General features: G+C 36.2%; 1 protein-coding gene across 1 annotated transcript in view; it reads left to right on the forward strand.

The window, feature by feature from the left end:
* DNAH11 (dynein axonemal heavy chain 11) overlaps positions 1 to 19644 on the forward strand; it is a 138108-nt gene that overhangs the window by 83448 nt on the left and 35016 nt on the right. The window contains exons 27-30 of the mRNA XM_088162916.1: positions 1513 to 1603; positions 1993 to 2136; positions 9105 to 9268; positions 13518 to 13645. The gene's annotated coding sequence lies outside the window, so the exon portion shown is untranslated. The remainder of the gene's footprint in view (positions 1 to 1512; positions 1604 to 1992; positions 2137 to 9104; positions 9269 to 13517; positions 13646 to 19644) is intronic.

Consider the following 19644-nt stretch of genomic DNA (forward strand, 5'->3'; position numbering starts at 1 on the left):
ATTTACTTCCCCTTTCCTCTCCTCATGCATTTATTCTGAGGGTTGTTTGCAGCAGTCTTTTTCTCAGCTATGCTTAGTTCCTAATAGGAAGAATTCTACACTACAGGCAAAGTTGCAATTCCTTTGCATTTGTCTGTTGCCTGTGTTAGGCCAACACTTGTCATACTGTCATTTATTATGAATATTTTTACTAACCACTTTTTAAAACCCATACTGCATATTCAACCAGTATTTCCTTTACATAGTGGGAGGATCTCATTAAAACTATTATTTTTATAACTGCTTCAATACCCTAGCTGATCCGCTTGATGAACTTTTCTAAGGAGCTCTAGCTTTAATTTTTAATTCTCTAGCCGTTATTATTCATAACAAAAATAAACTCCAAAGCTCATGGGGTTGTTGAATGGCTAACTCTATAGTTGGTCAAATTCACTGTTGACAAATGCAAAATAAAACATAATAAATGGATGAATATAATAAATGAACTTCCTATGAATACTTTTTGATTGCAGTTTATTTGTTAGTATCTTAGGGAAGAGGACGTTGGAGCTGATCATAAAGAATTCAAAGACAACTTTGAAGTTGTCTTTGTATTAGTCCTGTATTGAGTTGTGAGTAGGACTGGATTATCCCCAAAGATCTAAGCTATACCATTTTCTGATTCCAAAAGTAAACAGAAATTTAGTTCATCCAGTAATATCTTACCAGATGAACTTCATCTGAAGAATAAAAAGGAATAAAATAAAAACACCTGTCTGTGCAGTGTGCATACTATATATGCTAAGATGTATTTGTAGAAGAATGTAGTCACTGTTTTTAGGTGCTCCACTATAAAGCTTCCAATCACTTCACTTCAAAAGCTTCAGTTGCAGTGCAATCCTTTGCACAGACCAGTGCAAAATACTGTTCATTCTAATGTCTTGCAAATTCCAGATGGGAATAGGATTCTCATCTAATGTGTTATCCTTTTTTTTTTCATTTGTGAGGTGATTGAAGTTACTGAATTCCACAAATTGCTTATCTATATATGTATATATGCTATATCCAAACAGCTTCCATACACTTGCACTAACAATGATTTCTGTATCTATTGTACTCAAACCATATAATTTCTCATGAATGGAGAGAAAATGTTAAAATGTTATTTAACATATTTTAAAATAAAATACTTGAAAGTGATTGAAGTAACCTAGTTTTAATTACATGTCTAATTTTATCTAATAGCTGTGTGGCAGACTGGAAATTTTCAAAATGTCTGTAAGTAGTGCATAACATTAAGACACATATGAAAGACATTGATGTCTTCCCCAGGACTGGCAAGTAGAAAGAAAGAAAAATGAATTCTAAGTTAGCAGGCACCAGAACTTCAAACAATCTATGAAGCTTAGAAGGAAATTTTTTACCAGAATTATAACAAGTTGGGAATGTGACAGCCACTTTATAAAATGTTACTTTAGAAAGTTTCACCTATAGGAAATTATATGTCTGAGATGCATTTCCTCTGATGGTTAGTTCCTGGTTTCCTACCTGTGAAGTGTTAGAGGATGATGAGAGGCTGAGTCCATTAGAAAAGTTCAGTAGATGGAATGAATTCTGCAGACTGGTGAGTACAGGATCCCTTCCTATCTTTGCACTTTGATCTCTGGGATCATCCTTTTTCTCCATCTAACATGCACAACATGGTCAACAGTGAATAAATTTTTCTGCAGATTTTCATCCCTATTCAGTGATCTTGAATTTCACTGTTCAATGTTACATTTAAAATCAGCTTGGCTTCCTCAGGTGGAAACTTGTATTAAGCCATACAAAGGACATGGTGTGCAACGTGCTGTTCATGGGGATGACTGTTATGTACAGCTGTAGCATTACCCAGAATTATCTGATAGAAAGATGCAAATTCAGCATGAAACATTGACATTTTATTGTCATCCATCTTTAGAGTTTGAATAAAATGCTGTACACATATTCAGCAGTTTTCTTTGTCTTTTCTAGAAAGTTTTACATCTAGCAAAGTTTCAGTGCTTCAGTTTTTCCAACCATGGTGCTTCTTGATCTGCTGGACTTAATTCTTCATTCAATATTTTGTAATTTCGACCCCTGGCCTATGCAAATTGGTTCATGTCAGGCTTTTTACAGGTAAGGAAATCTTTGAAATCAGTATAAAGGGAAGACAAACTTGTATTTTTCTCTGTGTAAAGAAAAATGAACCAGGCAGGCAGCTCTTAGCAACAGGTACTTAGTTTTTATTTGCCTTAGCAGCTGATAACCCCGTGTAGCCCATCAGCCTGCAGAAAGCTTTTAGTGCTTATCTAAGTTGTGTGAGTAAACAACTCAGAGTTGCGTCCGTAAAAACAAGAATTCTTCTAATGTTAAAGGAAGGTCACTCTCTGTATATGGACATTTTTCTGTACCTGTCTCTCTGGGCTATCAGCTGACTGTATCCAGTCAGTGGGATTGCCCCTTATTCTTCGGGTCATTTCTTGCTCTCTTCCCTTTCAGTCATTTATTTGCCTGTCTCTTTTCCATCTTCCTCTATCAATTTTCTGAAGAATAAACTGAAGGCAGGGCATCAGATGCTAGTGATCTCTGCTTCTGCATTCATGGATATTCTGTACTCCCTGACTCATAATTCAGCTTCTTTCTGTAGGCAGAGAGAGAGGGAAGGAGAGTTGTACATATTTTTCATATGGAAGTTTTTGTGGCCAGCAATTCTCAGTGATGATAACCAGTGCAGCTGTTAGCAGTCAATAGCACACCTTCAGTCTAGGCAGCACAGTTTCACTGACCTCCTTTCACTTTTCATGGCCTTCAGAATACATCTTTAGATGAGAAATGATGAGGAGAGTGGCTGTCCCTGCAGTCAGTTCACAGGCTACACCAAGCTGGGCAGGAGTATTGTTCTGCTGGAGGGTAGGGAGGCTCTGCAGAGTGAACTGGACGGGCTCTCCCCCCAGGCAGCAAGGACAAGAGAAAACGGGCTCAGGCTGTGTCAGAGAAAGATTAGATTGCAAATTAGGAAAAATTCTTCACCAAAAAGGTTGCAGGTAGAATCACCATCCCTGAAGGTATTTAAAAGATGTGTAGGTGTGGCATTTAGTGACATGGCTTAGTGGTGGGCTTGGCAATGCTGGGCCAACAGTTGGACTCAATGATCTTAAAGCTAATTGCTGGCCAAAATTATCTTATGATCTATGGGCAACATTGTAATAAACATTGTTAGAGTAATCTTTTTTGATGATAAATATACACAGGCTGGTATTAATAGAAATACACTATGTAATTCAAACATTTTTAATGTTCTGAAAATGATAAAAAAACATTTTTGTGGAAGATGATGGTTATGAATCCTTACTTGTATGTTAAATTTTTAATATCCCATCAAGTCAAACAATTGCTATATAGTAAATTAATTACAGTAAATTGAATGAAAATGTAGTTAGGAAATATGAAAAAGGATTATTTATTCAAAAGCAAAATTATTTTAGAAGTATTTTGAGTGGAAATAAATCAGATTTCCATCCTTCATGAGACTAATTATCTGCTAAAAATATTTATGAAAATTATTATTTTTAAATTAATATATATTTCACAATAAGTATGCCTATACTATGCAAGAAAAAAAAAAGAGAGGTAAAGTTTAGTAGTGCTAAGACTAAAAAGGTGGGCCAAGCTGATCCTTTTTGCAGAAGTGGTGCAATTTGTATTATTTATCATTACAATCTTTGTTATTAATACATGAGAGCACTTAAGATATACTCTGTACCTGACAGGGATTATACAAGGGCACAGTCCAGCAGGCTTACTATGGAGAATAATGGCTCTCTGCTGTGATTTGTGGAACAGTATCCTGGCACTAGCTTCCTTGAAAACAAGTGTATTTAAAATACATGGTTTATCCCATAGAATTTAGGGGGCTGAGGTATAAAATGCAATATGTAATTCTGCTGTTGCTAGACTTTATTTATGTAGCATGCTATGAAAAGATGACAAAAGGGAATGGTGTGTTTTGCAGTGACAGCTTTCCTATTCAGAAATCATAGGATAAGAACTGCTGTGATAAAGAAGACTATTATGTATCCAAAAAAATCAAATCCCACGGGTATTGAGGCATTGCTTACTGTTTGTCTCACTCTCATCTTTACTACCTGAGCCTTTGATGGATGAGTGCACTTGAACTCTAGGCAAGTATATTGTCTCTGTTACCATGCAGGAAAACTTGAGGAGTCTAGAAATAAGTCTCTCCTATAAAAGAGTAGAGAACTGCTACTGTGCTCGTTCTTCTTATGCCTTGAATTCTAGATTGATGAAATTTTACTTATAGCCCATCTCTGTTAGATGCTCTTATTGAGGGGAAGTCCTCATACTTAGTATAAGTCCTCATTAGTCTCTCAATTTAAGATTCATCACCATAAAAAGTGTATTGGCTGCCTCATTATCCCTAAAAAAATCAAGTCAACTTCCTTTATTAATCTATAAGATGTATCTTTCCCCTTTTGTCAATCAATTTCTTATTTTAAATTTATAAATAATTACTAAATTTCCTGGTTGCACACCACCAATTCAAGCATCAAACCTGACGGAAGAGAGCCAAATCTTTGATCCTGCAAAAATGTTAAAAACAGCTTTTGTGAAGGTGTGCACAACTTGCGCCTGCTGCTGTTCTTTAATTAAACCCCACACAGGAAAATTTTGCCCTCCAAATAACAACTTACTGTTGTTAGCTCTGTATGTTACTCGATGGAAACAAATCTGTTTGAGGTAACTTGTTTTGAGGCATGTGCAGGATGAAACCCCTGAAAGCAAAGCCAGGGATGTTGCTGCCTTCTGAGCAGAGGGCAGAGAATGTGGTTGAAGGTGCAGATCAGCGTGCAGAAAATGTGAATGAATCCATGAGAAAATTACTGAATGTTTTTGCATCTCCAGGCTCATATGAAAAATGAAAGTAATAATTCTGTCTTGCAATTTTTTATTTCAATTGTTGTTAGCTAATGTACTTATGGTGGTCCAGGAGCTGCAGGAAAAAAACAGAATTTAGCAAAACATTTTCTCTGAAGTTTGTACCCCCACAAAGTTAAAGGTACTGCCTACAGTTATTGTCATTAAAATATATTATTTGAAATAAAAATAATACTTTTAAAAAACAGACAAAACTCCCAAGCAACAAATCTTAGCTACACTATTTACCCATCCCTTTTCTGCATAAGCTCACATCTTTACTTGAGAAAGCAGTTGAAGAAACAGCCCTATGTCCAGATGATGTAAACGGAATAAACAAAATTACTGGGCTAGCCAACAGGTTGATTAAGTGACCTGAGGTGAGAAGATTTTGCCTGAATGTTCACCTTAGTGTAAATTTTTAAATAGTTGACATTTTTTGTTCAATAGGGGGTTAAGCCTAAATTTTTGAAGGTTATGTGGGGAAAATAGGCAGGAGGAGTGCAGGGGAGGACAAAAGTGACAAGATGACCATTATTAGAAAGCCTTTTAATAAAAAAAAAGACCCATCCAAACAACCTCAAATCACAAACAAACTCTCAATAAAATTGTATGAAGTAAAATGTGCTGCACCACAATTGTATTTCTTAAAAAATCAAGTATTGCTGAGAAACTGATATTGGCATGATTGCTAGAGAGAAATCTCAATAACGAAGTCACCACATTTATACACAACTGTGAATACATTGTGACAGCGTGGGCAGCCTCTGGTTAATGAGCAGAAAGACTGAATAATCCTCTAGGTCAGGATGGAGCCACCCTGCATCTGCCCTTGTTGCACTTTAGATTGCAAATAAGTGGAAGGCACCCATCAGATATTTGCTATTTGCTTTTGGTTTTTTACAGAAACTAATAATTTTTAAATAAGAATGAAATGTATTTATGGCAAAATTATATATATTTCAGTGTGATTATTAGCTTTATTTGCAGACAAACATCATTAAAGCTACTGCATGCCTATTTAACAGAACCACTGGAGTCAGCTGCAGCCTTGCTGAGCAGTCTCTCCTAGGTCTTTACAGAAATTGTTCCATCTCAATTCATCATCTAGAATTTTAACAACTCCTTTTTTGACAAATATGTGCATATGATAGGAAATAGAAGTTACAAGGAATATTTGCACTATGACATGAGTTCCCAAGGTAGTCTGAATAAATATTTTACGTTGGATTTCTTAAAATCCCTGTGACCTTGCTTTCTAAGATCAGTGTGGATACTTTTGTTTCTGCAAATATCTCAGCAGAGCATAGCAATCAATATTAAATCAGTTTGTGAAAAAAATATTGTGAGAGCATGAAACTAATTAAAAACCCCGGTGCACTTAAAACAGAATATATTTTTTTACCTGATCTTGAAATTACTATGCTAGAAATGTAAAGAATGTAAATAATCTTTCCATTGGTAGAAAAACAGTGAAGTTGATGTTACTGTGTGCATATGAAAAACTTCTTTTGCCCCAAGACACCTGAGATGGCCCAGCCTTACAGCACTCCAAAGCTTTTGGAAGCTCTGTGCAAATCCATGGCCTTAGCCCATAGTCAGTCTCCAGCTCTTGAAGATTTACACATAGTTAAAAGAAGTTTATCTCCAAAATTTGAGGTTTTATTAGTGATCTTGTTGTGTAAGTTGAGGGGGAAAATATTGGAAAGGATTAATTGAGAATGTCAAGCCTTTTCCTTTGAGAATAAATTCTTTTTGACTAGAACAGGAGACAGTTAACTTCTGAAAAGCATCAAGACTGATGATTTTGTCTATATAGCATTGACCTGGAAGCTCAGCCATTCAGACTAATAAATCAGGCAATTTATATTTAATCATTAACTAACTCCCGAGCTGAACAGCTGTTCAAAATTAGAAATGGGTCACCCCGGCCAGGATGACATTACAGGCAATCTATAATGCATTAGAATAAAATTATAGTGATTTTTAACTGTCTGGAAATTTATTACACTGCATGTTCCAACTCTTAAACCCTTGTTAACCAATGTCACTAGTGATTTATGGTGCTTGGCTAGTATGGTAAAATTACTGAAGATTTAAATAGACAATCATTCTATGTTTAGCAAATCTTCAAATTTCAAAGCTATTTTGGAGAATGAGGTGGGTACTCTTTATTGTTTATGACTTACCCATCAGTGACAAGAAGAAGAGAGAATGGATAAATCAAAAAGCCCTCTTGTGAATTAATGGATTTATTGTCTTGTTGCCCTCAGTTAATGATTTAAAGAAAAATCCAATGACTTTTGTGGGCAAAAATGGATGTCTAAAACACTTCAAAGCAAAACTGCTGCATTGCAAAGATTGCTGTTAGAACCTGAACAGGAATGGTCCTTTACTTGTCAGCTGTTGGGCATCTCTTATGGATGGAACTGGGGCTTAGGAGGCCTTCACACACCAAATTCCTGTGTTTGTGAAACATGTACATGCTAGGTCTTTTAAGCAGCATACTTTGATGAAAGATACTTCTATTTTCTTAGCGGATCTTCTATATTCCTTTTTTATAACAAAAGACTTTGAGTCTTCTGTTATCATTGAATTCTGTATCTGTCTTTACAAGATTGAATGTTTAACCATTTCAGTAAGTATTTCTGATTTTTCTGAGAAATATAAGTGGAAAATACTTCATGAATATAAAATTTAACAATTATTTTATTACTTTGGTTTTGTACACTTGGAAAATTATTTTTTAAATGAGAGTGAGTTGAGATTTATTTTATAATCTGTACAGCTTTCAAAAATGAGCACATTTAAGAGTTTTCTTTTAAGCTCTTAAGCAGATGATACCAGCAAAAAACAAGCATTTTAATATCAAATTCCATGAAGTATAGAGGATGCTTTACATTCAGAGATTTCCACTGATTTTGCATCATGTAAAGGACTGGAAAAATATTGTTCGATTACTTCATTGCTCTGAAAAACAAATGTCTGTATGGGCAGAGCATAAATGGCTGTCCTTATAAGTAGTTCTAGGGTGCTTCCCTTCTTTCATCCTGGCCCTTTCTCTGCTTCAGTGATGATCCATACCTTGAATGTTAATTTTCTTTGAAGAATATGCTTCCATTTTCTGAAATTCTTTAGTAACCAGTTTAAATTTCAGATAGATGGTGGGCTGTTTGTATCACATGACTGGAATAAAATAACAGCTTTCCACATAGCTGCTAATAATAAATAATCAAGATCTGAGACTATTCCTGACTATTCATCCTAAATATCCCAGGGTTAGCATGGTTAAAATGAACCCTGCAAAAGAACAAGGGAAACCAGGGCTCTCTGTAGGGAGCAAAAATGTATTAAGAAAGTGTTTCTAGAGTTAAACTTTGACAGAATCATTGCAGCTGGAGGGAACCTTCTGAGATACTCTAATCCATCCTCATTGATCAAACAGGATTGGTTAGACCAGAGTGCCCAGGACCATGGAAACTTCACAGCCTCTATGGGCAGCCTGTGTGTTTGGCCACCCTCATCTTTTCTCCTGTCAAAATTCCAAATCATTGCAGCCTTAGCTGAGTAAGATGTCTGTAGCTAGTAGATAAAAGAAGAAAGATAAATAAAAGCAAAAGACCCTGTAGGTCTTCACAGAATTATAGAATGTTTTGAAAGACCATCTAAGTTTTAAACCCCCTTCCATGGGCAGTGATATCAACTCTGCTGCCTTTCTCCTCCCCTTGGAAAAAAAAGTAAAAGTGACATCTTTATTGAGGTTGAAAAGTTTTTCTTCTTTTTTGTCTTCTAATATTCTTGTTTACTTCCCTTTTCTGAATGTTGCTGGAAACTCTGCACTGGCAGTAGGACACCAGATGCTGCCAATATTAAAGTATGTCCACCATGCTGCATCTGATCTAGACAAAAGCACCAATTACTGAAAAAATCAGTAGATAGAATGTTTGACAATGAGTTCTATCCTATTGTTTTCAGCTTCAAAAGTTTGAAATCAACATCAGAAATTCTGGATTGTTCCCAGCCTTTGCAGTCTTTGGAAGTGTATCTCTTGCTGATGGAGTACTTCTCCTGTTGTGCTTTGGTGTGCTTCTGGTTAATAAGATGGAGATTTAACATTCTGTCACTTCCATGGTGCTCAGGAGATAATATTTTCTAGTTTTGCTTTGCAGTCCAAAAACATGTTGGAGCCACTCCATTGAAAACCTCAAAGCACAGAAGAAAACTTTTACGTGGTGACATCTTATTGACAGCAGCATTTGTGTCTTACTTTGGAACCTTCATAAAACATTATCACCAGGAGCCAAAGGGACATTTCTGGATTCCTCCTCTAAAGGTACAAAAAGTAAAATTTGAAGTACAGATTTGTATATACATGTGCCTCATTGAAGGTATTTGTTTTCCAGAATATACATATATGTGCACTTATATAGAGAGTGTGTATACATAGGCATACTTTCCTCAGATTACAGATATCTTTTGAGTGAAATGAAAGATGTTCTCTAGCAGAAGAATATCCCTTCCCTTTCCAAATCTCAATGCCATAGTCTGTCCTTTGTGACACCTTTGTAACAGCAAATGCTGTAAAAATGAAAGAATTGTATGGAGAGACCTATTCTGCTTTGCTTCTCAGTTCCAGGAAGAGCATGTAGTCGTGATAATTCCCATTTTTCTGCACATGGAGTTCTCAGTAAATGCATATAAGTTCCAATTCTTGCAGTTGTCTCTGCAAAGCTTTCTCCCTCCTTACTTTTGAAGCTTTGGACCATTCTTTTCTTCATTAGTGCAAATGCTCCTCACCCCTTCCTACCTGTTTGCTATTTCTTCTGTGCATTATATCACAATTAATGTTGCTTATTCTCAGAAATATGTGAAATGGGCAGCACTTACCTCATTTTCAATCACAGATCTATGTCACAGCTGGTGAGCTGAATTATGAGGACCCTCTGGAAACACAGATAAATCCAAATTTGAGTTTCCAAGGTCAGCACTCAGAACTGTGGGGACATCTCTTTGCAGATATTTGCTTTGTGCCAGAGTTTAACAGTCACCAATTTGTCTAGAGCTTTGCTTTACCTGGAACCTCTCCCTGTCCTTTTCCACCAAAAACTTGCTTGCAGATAAAATTCTCTCTCAGAAACCTCCTTCTACCTAGCAGCCTAGATAGTAAAAATTGCCCTGTATATTTTCAATAGTAGGATTCTGGAAATAAATGTAATTCTTAACTCTTAAGACTTTTTTAAAATGGATTGAACATTTTTATGAATAAAAATAAACCATACTGTGATGTTTTAATTTTTAAGATGCTTTCACTGAACAGCAGTGAGACAAAATACCTCATTTCAGTTTTTATTGTTTTCATCCAAGTGAGGAAGAATGGAAGAGACAAATACACTTGAAAAGTTATGTTAAAAGAGATGTTTATTAATAATCCTCTACAGAAGGAACAGCAAGTAGTTCTATGTCATTAAGTATCAGCTTTTTGCAGATACAGTAACAATAGATGTACCTATATATACAGATAGTTTTTGTGAATTGTGTGAAAATTAGTATTAGGAACACTGATAATACCCCAGTGCAATGTTTTGCACAAGCAAGTATTTCAGCTCATGGAAATTATTGTATTGGTTGTCTTACAGTCCAGAGATTAAAAAAAAATTCATGTTTTCAGTCTTTTTGCTATATTTAGATGAGTGTGTTACACATGGGAAATAGATATGTTGCATGCTTGCAGAGGAGAGTGTAGGCCTGCTGGGGCCTTTGTGCTTGTATTTTCAGCACATTCATCAAAAGCTAGGTTTATTTTGGGCTCAGAGATTAGAACCAATGGTTAGACAATTTAAGGTGATATGTGTTCTGTAATACTACACTAACTAAGACATTGTGCCACAGAAGCAGCACTAGAGGTATGGTGCCATTCTTATTATTAATAATTGTGCAGATTTGGCTCAACTTATATATATATAATGCTTTACATTATAAATTACTGTCATATATCCATGGGGCTGTTTTGTTTGGGGTTTTTTTTTTGTTTCAGTGTGCATTTTTAAAAGAAACTTTAGTTTAAAAGCCAGCAATGAGGACTAGACACTTCCAGGGAGAGGGAAAAGTTTGATGGAAGAGTTTTTAAGATACTTCTGGCTGGGGGAGAAGATAGTTCAGGCTTAATACTAATGATGCAGTGCTTTCCTTTATTTATGACTTTTGAATTCAATCAAAAAATCACTAATAAGGAAGCCTGGAACACCATGAAGGAATTGATGGGGGTTTGCCCTTTGCTTCAGTAAGGAAAAAAATTAATTCCAGACATCTGTTATTGGTCTTCTATGATGCTTCCACCAGCTCCTCTTGTTTGTTCCAAACAACTTATTCATGCACTCTCTTATTCTGTTGTGCTGAGTTAGGCATTTCTCTTCCCACCCATACCTGTTTGGTGAGCACTGATTTCAGACTTCCACTTGTATTTTATTTCATTTCATCTCCTTGCAAGTGGGGGGTTGGCATCCAGGGAGTGTGGCTGTGAGGTGGCTGCTCTGTGACAGCCCCTCCTGAGTGAAGGGACACTCACAGGAGAGCTCTGCTGCAGCTGGTGCCCCACAGGGAGCTCCATGGCTGCCTCTGCCCCCAGAGATGGCCCCATTCTCTGGCTTTTCAGGGTAGCTGAGCTGTATTAATAAGATGCCACGGGAATCCTGCTTTTATGATTATTTTTTTTTTGTAGATAAATACTGATTTATGTCCCAGAAATAGGAGTTCAAGAGCCTACATGAGCATTGAATTTGCAATATCAGAATATACTGAATTTATAATATATTATGCCTTTTTAACTTTATTGATCTAGAAATATTTTTTATGAAGCAAATGTCTTAAGAGAAAATACGTCTTTAAAATCTGCTATAAATATGATAAACTGCTTCTCGGCACTTTCTTTTCATCTGAAACTCCACAGGGATCCTCCTAACTTTTATGCCTTACTTTAATTTACATCCCTCCAGTTATCCTGTGCATTGCACTGAGTCATGTCTTGCTACTTGGTAACCTTGCTGGGTGCTTCTATTCCACTCTGATTGTAAGGCTCCTTTTCCTGTGACGGAGGGCCTGGACCCAATTGCCACGCTGACAGATGATGTGGCATGGAGGAACAAGGGTGATGGGATGTCAACAGAAAATGCCACTGTTCTAACAAACTGTGAGTGCTGACCTCTGATGATAGATCCCCAGCAACAGGGAATTAAATGGATAAAGAATAAATATGGAGCTGACCTTAAAGTCGTACGTCTAGGACAGAAAGGATATGTGCGCTCTGAAGAATTGGCTTTCACCTTTACTGCCTTCGAGTTCCCCTAATTTTTGTGAGGGATTTTTGTTGAGATGCACTTGCTTAAAGAATTGAAATATTACAACAGTTCTGCTCATTTATCCACAGCATCATTTTCCTTTTAAAATGGTGCTTGAAAAGGCACCCTTCTTATGTTGTTTTCAAGTGATGAGGAGGAAATGGAGGTTGAGGTGCACTTCTTGTGAGGGTCAAATCATTTTTTCAACAGATAAGCTGCAAAGCCTGATGATAAGCCCTTACTTATACTCTACAGTTTAGTCAGCAGAACACAGCATGTGCAGCATTCAAGACAAAAGCCAATATTGGGTCACTTCCTGGTAAACAAACATGTTTTAATTCTTATTACTGAATTACATGTTAGCTGGGAGCACTAGCATGTAATTGATCTCTTAATATATTTTCTTATCTTTACTTAGATTTAGGGAGATAATGTTCCATTTCAAAGGGCTTTCAGAGGTTTTTTTTACTAAATTCCAGATATAACACATAATTACTCAACACAGTAGATGGTCATAGTAATGCCTGATTTTTAAAATAGGTCTTAATCATCTAGCCTGTCTGCTCATTTGAATCAATTCTTTTCCTTCATCTGTCCTGGTTTGTTTTTCATTCTTTTTCCAACCCTCACAAATTATCATGATTTTTCATTCACACTCAGTAGTACCCTGCTTTGTGAAGCTATATCATCTGATTGCTTATCTTTCCATTATTATCTGTTCCTTTTTCCATGCTCGTTGCAACAGATTTCTCCCAAGTCACTCAGATTCTAAGTGTTTTTGAAGTCCTTCAAGAAACTGTTTATAATTTAAATGAGGATATACCAAAATCTGTAACACAAGAATTTAGATAGATAGATATAGATTATATAGAGATATATAAATATAGGTATAGATTATATAGATGATATAGATATTTGCTTCCCCGACATTTCTATGTCAATTCCAATGTCTTCCATGTGGGGCTGTACCCTCATATTTGCTTATAAGAAAAGCCCCAGCTACATATATATATATATATATATATATATATATATATATATATAATATGAGGAATCGTAAGAGCATAGGTAGAAAGATATTGGACTCAAAACTGTCAAGCTCTTAAACACTGGGCAATTCTTTGTGAACAGTTTTCTATGGTTTAACCACGTGCTTTTAGAAAAACTTCACCATTTATATTATATAAAGGAAATCTTTCTATAACCAGCATTTATCTAATATTGGAGGGGGGAAAATTTATTTTTCAGGTAAAGTTTTCTGAAGACCATTGAAAGAGCTTTAGCTTTTGATGAGATTGTACTATTTGAAGCATGTGTGACTCTATTGATCCCATATTTGATCTTCTGCTTGGAAGACACACAGTTAAAAAGGGAAGGTATGTATGCTTGAGTAATCAGAATTTTTCCATGACAGCTGGATCTATATTGCTTTGATTGCCACATTTTGCTTAGTGCTTCAACTCCTCATGTAACAAATTATTTCTTTTTAAAATGCAATGGCTAAAATCTGGAGATGAGTGAATATTAAAATGTTAGTATCTGCATCTGATTAGATGGCAAAATTATATTCTCGGTTTCCAAACTGGACTCAAAATACTATATAGATGTGTGCTTCTCAAACTCAAGTGGAATTCTATGTTTTTTTACTTTAAAAAAAAAGAGTAAAACCAGGAGTAGCATATATTATAATTCAGCTCAAGAGAAAGGAAAGTATTTCCACATTAAGCATCCATAGCAAGGGGGAAGGCATTGGAAATGACAGGCTAGATTTGGACTTAACAAGAAAGGGTTTTCCAGCTGCAATTTCAGCTTAAGGAAACTATGCTTTCACTATGCCATAATTGTATTTTTGGCCACCTCATGAAATTATGAAGCAATATAAAAAGAAAAAACAAACAAAAAACCCAAACAAACAAAAACCCTGGAAAGTAATACAAATGAGAAAAAACTGATATGGTAGGACACAGGGCAGAAATAAGTAAGCCAGAGATGGGGGCTGCTTACATGGTTATTGGTCCAACCTCCCTTGCATCAAACCAGTCCAGCTGATCCTGGCCATGAATTTATGGAGGCAGATGTCACACTGGTGTTAATGCCTGCTCACTTTCCCCCCTAAACCTGGTCTGCTAGCACCAAAACTCACATGCTCCATTTTTCATGTGAGTGCTCCGAATACTCAAATTCAGGGCTGTTCTGGGCTCTCCCTCTGAAGAAAAGGGCTTCAGCTGGGTATTCCAGTAGGAGACTCAAACTGGGTGACACAAGGCTGAGTTAATGAGTTTCCTCTGTTCTGACACAGCAGCAGCAGGAGTGGTAGATGGTACAAGGGAAGGTAACCTCATGTTCTGACCTTTTTGGGATGATGTCTGTGACTCCCATCTTTCATTCTCATGCCCCCCTTCTCCTCTATATTTTGAAAAATTGTCGAACTTAGATCTTAAGAAATCTTTTTTATGGTATTTTTTACTTAGATACCTTTTAGATAGACATTTTCGGGATGATAATAGGGAAAATAAAGAACTTGTACTTGGTGTAAGGGGATTTCAGTCTGTAATGTCTTCCAAAACTTTTCATAAAGCCTTTGGATTAAATTGTTGAGTCCTCAATGCAGATGTCAGCCTAAAGAATAATGTTGATTTCTGGTTGTTTGAGAGTAAACTTCTTATTAAACCTCATTAAATATTTCATCTGAGGACCTGAAATGCCATGTCATTGTTTCTGCTCAAATGTGAATTTATTTTTAAGTCTGAAAGTGTTCTTCTCTTCTGTTCTTGTTTGCAAGCAATGTACCAAGAAGCTAGATTTTTCATGCTGGAGAATGTGATATTTATTCTGATATAAAGCCAGACATACTCTTGGGGCGTTTCTGGATGGATCTCAAATGTTAGTCAAAGAGTGGTTAGAGTGCTTGCACAGCTTCACATTGTCGAAAGTGAAAATATGAAAGAAATTATGAATAAAGAAATTATCATCTTTTGGACAGATTACCCAAGATTTTTCTCTCTCCTTCCCACCCTATATTTCTGGCATTGGTGCCTGCACAGCAAATCTAAGTAAAAAATAGCTCAAATCTCCTTGTATACATGAAGATGGAAGATGCACTCTTGCCCTGCACTGTGAGACCTTGAAATGACCCCCTTTGTTGAATTTTTCTAAAGCTGTATTTGAAGTGCTTCATAGTAAGAGCATACAGCTTGCTTTTCAGAATCCATAGTGAAGAAACTTTACTGAAAATTAGTATTATACTGGTCTAAAAGAGAGATCAAAATTTTCACAAAGTAACAGACTTCTAAAGAATGGGAGGATGTGAAGGGATGTGAAACAACAGAAAGAAGTTGGATTGAAAAGGACAAGGGTGACAGCAATATAGTTTTGCATTTATTTAACAAAGGCTTCCATGTAGCATGATGAAGCTGTGTACATGGAGACAAAAGCAAATATATGAAGCTATTCAAAATGAGGTTCTTCTACCAAATATTTTAAGAAGTGTTGCATGACTTGGCATTCTGTGCCTGATTGAAGATGCACAAGACACCTTTGAGGGGCACGTGTGTATGTGTGTGTATAATTATATATGTATGTATATATACATATATACACAACACAATGTATATATACACCACGATATATATATATATATAGCCACCCAGTATATACCCCATTTATTACCAAATAAGCAGAGTTTGCCTCATTCTTGATTAATTTCTGTTATTTTTTTATTTTAGTAGTTCTGTCAGGTACTTTGAATTTTTTTTTCCTAATAAAGAAAGACTAGAATGGTATTTGTGATAGATATGATGCAGTCCAGCAGTTGAAGTTCATTAATAATTGGAATGTTGCAGAGTATGAAGTAATGAATACTAATTACTCCTTTCATATCTGACAGCACCCCATGGACCAATACATCAGCCCAGACTTTAATTTGGTTCTAGTAATGGTTTCATCAATAGTACATTAATTCTGTGTTTGAAAAGATGTACAGTTGAACCTGACCCACACAGTAGATACCACTGTCATAAAATGGCCACATACTGACAACAACTGGATAATTACAAAGAATTAAATCCACTGAGCTTCAGACAATCCTAATTTTAAGTAAAATATATCTTATCATATCAATCGACAGAAAGCATAGCAAGGGAGATTTATCAACTTGTACTTCCAAAGCAAATTTACTAGCCTGTTTATGAGAGAACTTGCTGATCTGTGAACCACTTCATAAAAGTTCCTCTCCCTTTCCTTCTTTGTAAGGTGGTTCTTATTTTGCACCCCTGGATATTCTGCAACTCTTGGTATTGTTTCTGAATGAAGCCTGCAAAAGAAATTCTCAGCCTTGGAGAACTTCAAGTGAATAAATTTATATTTTCCTCAAAACCAGGTCACAACAGGGTGAACTAAAGGTGTTTGTTATCTCTGAAAAGAAGACTTCATGCTTAAGTGCCTTAGTCTATATTTAGAAGCCTATCAAACTTTGGGTATTCAAATTTGGATACATTTTCATTCTTTATTTTGGAACCGCAAAACTGCTCAGCTATTTCTCATGCACTTTAGACCGTGGCCTTATGCTCAAAATGGCTTTAAAATGCTGAGATTTTTGTTAAAATATTTCAAGATATTTGCTTCGAGAAGGAGGAGAAAAGAAAAAATAATAAAATAGTTTTAAGAAAATATCAGTTGTAGTACGTAGTTTTATGTAAGCATGGAAGCCACAAGACAAAAAGAAAGTAAAATTTGGGTGCAATGTATTTGCAATGTACACAGAAATTATTCAAGATGCAAATATTTAGATTTTTTTTTTGGAACAGACAAACCAAGGCATAAAAGTAAAAAGGTACCAGCTTTGTATGGTGTTGGGTTTTGCCTTTCACCTGCCATAAAAGAAAGTGTGTCATTGAGTAAGTTTGGCATGGATGGCCCTTAATACTTGAATTGTTTCCTGTGTGTGTCCTATCCTGTTTCCCCAGCACCTCTCCTTTGGAAATCACTGGCTGTGAGCATTAACTATAACAGATCAGTGTTATTTTGGCTCACAGGAGAGAAGACAGAGGAATAAATTCGTTGTTCATAAGGTTCCCATTTGCATTTGCATGAGCTGTTACACTTGCTGAACTCCTTTGCACAGTCACAGAGGTAGCCATGTTTCTTCAGCTCCAAGATTAGGTAATTAAGAGATTTTTTAAGATGTCTTGAAATTTGATTTATGTGAAAATGTAGCTTGTATGAACAAGTTTCCATTCTTATGAAGCATGACTATTATTCATGAAACAGTAAGAAAATTTGCTCAGTTTCTCCACAGGGAGAAGCTTTCCTTGCCTTGAACGTCTCATCAGCTGTGCAGCTTCAAGGCAGTGCTTTTCCCACTGAACTAGTTTGACCAACTTGCACAGTTTGCCCACTGAGATTGCCTAGTAACAGCTCCATTCTGTGCTTGTTTTCACCTGATTTATTCAACTTTGTTCTCTACATTACTTGTTGGGGTTTGCAGGTCGGTTCCAGAAGCTTTTAATTTTAACCAGCAGGAACTGAATGAACAAATTTTCATTTCCTCTGGAAAATCTGTTTATCCCTCTTTCTTCCCACTGAAAAATATCGTTTCTCTTTACTTTTCCCATCCAAAAATTTATCACTTATTTCATTCTTGCTGAGCTGATCCAAAACACCTCGCTACAGGAAGCTATCCTACCATTCTGCCATTTACAGTTATGGTGTGTTTTGGAGAACATCTGCCCTGAAAGGTACACTTTAATTTTGTGTTGCATGAAAATGTCCGATAAGAAAAGATGTTGCATAAACTCTTGAGCCATTTCATTATATGAAGTCATGCTCCTACATTCAAAATTCCTCACCTTCATGAGTTCCTGTCTTTGAAATACCTAGGCATTGTTTCCTCAGGCAGAACATACACAAGGGAATAGCAGGTCTTTGTGTCAATCAATCAAGTTTGACAGATCAGACAAGGTGTTACACAAGTCCTAGTCTTCTCATAGCTGAGTGCTCATGTTACCTCCTGGAATTTATTTGTTTTTATATTTGCTTTGGCTAAAAATAATTTCTTCTCAAGCCATATACAGATGATTTTTTTTAAGCTTTTTAAATCCTTTTTGAATCCCTTAATCTACTTTATTTCAAAATCTATGAGAATTTCAACAGGAATAAAAACTAGTGGGGAACAATCTCTCTTCAATTTACTTTGTTCTTAAACACCAGGGAGCTGGGACTCACATGAAAGATGCTATGTCTGTTCCTGGGTAGAGTGGTGCCTTAGTTCCATCCATTCTATCTGCCTCAGCTGAGGGAATAGGACATTATGAAGAAAACATTGCCAAAAGTAGAAGTTGTCTATAGAAATTTATTTGGTGACTATTTTTTGATATTCCTTCTATCATGGACTTCCATTATTCATGCCTATTTTGCTGCATTTCTTCATAATTCATAATTTCTTCATAATTTCTTCATAATTCTTCATAATTCTAAACAGATATATTTTACTGAAAAAAAATTAAGTCATCCTACTAAGTTCCCCACCTCTCTGTTTATTGTTGTTGCTTATACTCTTGAACCATGCGAGAGCAATAGCAAAACATTTCTTTTTTCCAAATCTGTAATTAACAGAAAATCTACAACAGCTGCAGTAATAAAACCCACCAAGTCATTATGTAGATTTTGCCTTTCATAGGTGATAATCACAGAAATTGGTTATTTATTGCTTCTGTGAATTGAGAACTCCTAAAGGAAATATTTTAATCCAGAACTCTAAAACTTGTTATATTGCCTCATAGATGTTCTGAAACATAGTGTGACTCCCTTAGCAAAGGTTTTTCAATTCTGACAAAGCAAACTGAAGGACTTGTCTTTTGTCAGATCTCTTGTTTCCTCTGTGTGTGTGTCTTGAAAGCAAAGCAAGGTTGCTTTCTCTGTGTCAAGCTCTACGGTTTTGTTCCCTCCAGCTCCAGCCAGTTTTGAAGGCTGTGGAGAGACCATGTTGCAGAACTGGACAGTGAATTCATGTCCTGAGAGAGGCTGTATAATCTGAAGGACATGACCACGTGGCTAAATAATGGCAGTATTATACAGGCATAAGCCTGGAACACCCATCTCCAGTAGTTTGTGGGGCAGTATGACACAATACACGTCTGATGTTGAGTTTAGTAGAATCATGGGTTTCCCAGCACTAGACATAGTAGGTTTCCTGAAGGAATTCACTTAAACTGTACCATAGGCATCTCTCTTTTCTTCCTTCTCCCTGGTGAAATGCAGAAGGGTCTCAGCACACCATTTCATTTAGGCTATGTCTTATAGCTAAGGGCATGTCAGAAGCAGAGAAGGGTCTTAAGAGCTGAAACTTATGTTCCTGGTCCTGGCAATGCCCTGTGAT

This window comes from Sturnus vulgaris, chromosome 1 (assembly GCF_052056855.1).
Source record: "Sturnus vulgaris isolate bStuVul1 chromosome 1, bStuVul1.hap1, whole genome shotgun sequence".
Classification (NCBI taxonomy): domain Eukaryota; kingdom Metazoa; phylum Chordata; class Aves; order Passeriformes; family Sturnidae; genus Sturnus; species Sturnus vulgaris.